This window comes from Alligator sinensis, unplaced genomic scaffold (genome assembly GCF_000455745.1).
Source record: "Alligator sinensis unplaced genomic scaffold, ASM45574v1 scaffold702_1, whole genome shotgun sequence".
Classification (NCBI taxonomy): domain Eukaryota; kingdom Metazoa; phylum Chordata; order Crocodylia; family Alligatoridae; genus Alligator; species Alligator sinensis.
In genome coordinates, this window is record NW_005842567.1 from 920,342 (window position 1) to 921,277 (window position 936).

General features: G+C 56.9%; 1 long non-coding RNA gene across 1 annotated transcript in view; it reads right to left on the reverse strand.

Moving 5' to 3' along the window:
- The window catches only part of LOC106722700, a 19,562-nt gene extending 19,011 nt beyond the window's left edge, over nt 1–551 (reverse strand). Inside the window, exon 1 of the long non-coding RNA XR_003096004.1 lies at nt 207–551. This is a non-coding gene — a long non-coding RNA (uncharacterized LOC106722700). The remainder of the gene's footprint in view (nt 1–206) is intronic.
- Nucleotides 552–936: the final 385 nt, after the last annotated feature.

Here is a 936-nt window from a genome sequence, read left to right on the forward strand (position 1 = left end):
GCTGCTGCTCCCGGCGCGGCTCGGCCAGGGGGTGCCGGCACCCGCCCGCCCGCATGGCCTTTTTCTGTCTTTTTTGCCAAAAAATATGCATCTGTCTAGACAGCTCTAGATAGAGAGATGGAAAGATATATAGCTCTATAGCTAGAGATAAATAGATCGATCGATACAGATAGATATAGCTTTCAAGAGAGATTATGCATAACTACCTGTAACAACCTGGGGAGTGACCGCTGTGGTTCACTTGGCAGATCTGCCCATTGCGCCTGCCCCAGTGCCGGATTGGGACCGCCAGCTGGATCCAGCCTGGCCCGTCTGACCCACAGGACAGAGAGGCTGAGCCATTGTCGATGTGTAGGGGGTGCACAGAGGTGCACGTGCACCCCCTGAGTGTGGTGGCGCACCCCCTACGAAAAGGCACTGCCAACACTCAGTGGCGCCTGCAGGCAGTCACTGCTCACCGTCTCCCCCCCTCGCTGCCAACACCACCGGTGGCATCCGCAGGGGATCAGCAGTCACCACTGCCGGAAGCATCTGTGGGTGGTCGTCACCCCTGATCAGCGCTCCTTGCTTACCACCGCTGCACTCCCTTCGCCACCAGCGCCACCATGGCCCCCCAGCCGCTGGGGGCACGCGGCGTTTATGGGCTGAGCAGCAATGCAGTAAAGGAGCCCTCTCGTGTCCGGCCCCCCAGGGTGTTGGGCTAACAAAGGGCTTCAGGATTGTTCATGGCAGAAACAGTCATATAGATACGGAGAGTTTAAAGGAAACCTTGGGTCTCCCACAGCTCTGAGCACAACAGCAGCCAGCGAATGAATGAAGTGCTTTGGGCAATCCCGGCTGATAACTAGCTGTGAGGAAGTGAGATGAGGCTGGCAGAAATTGCCAAGGAAAGGCTCTAGTAGCAGTTTTCACTTGCACCAAACTCGAGTGTAGGGA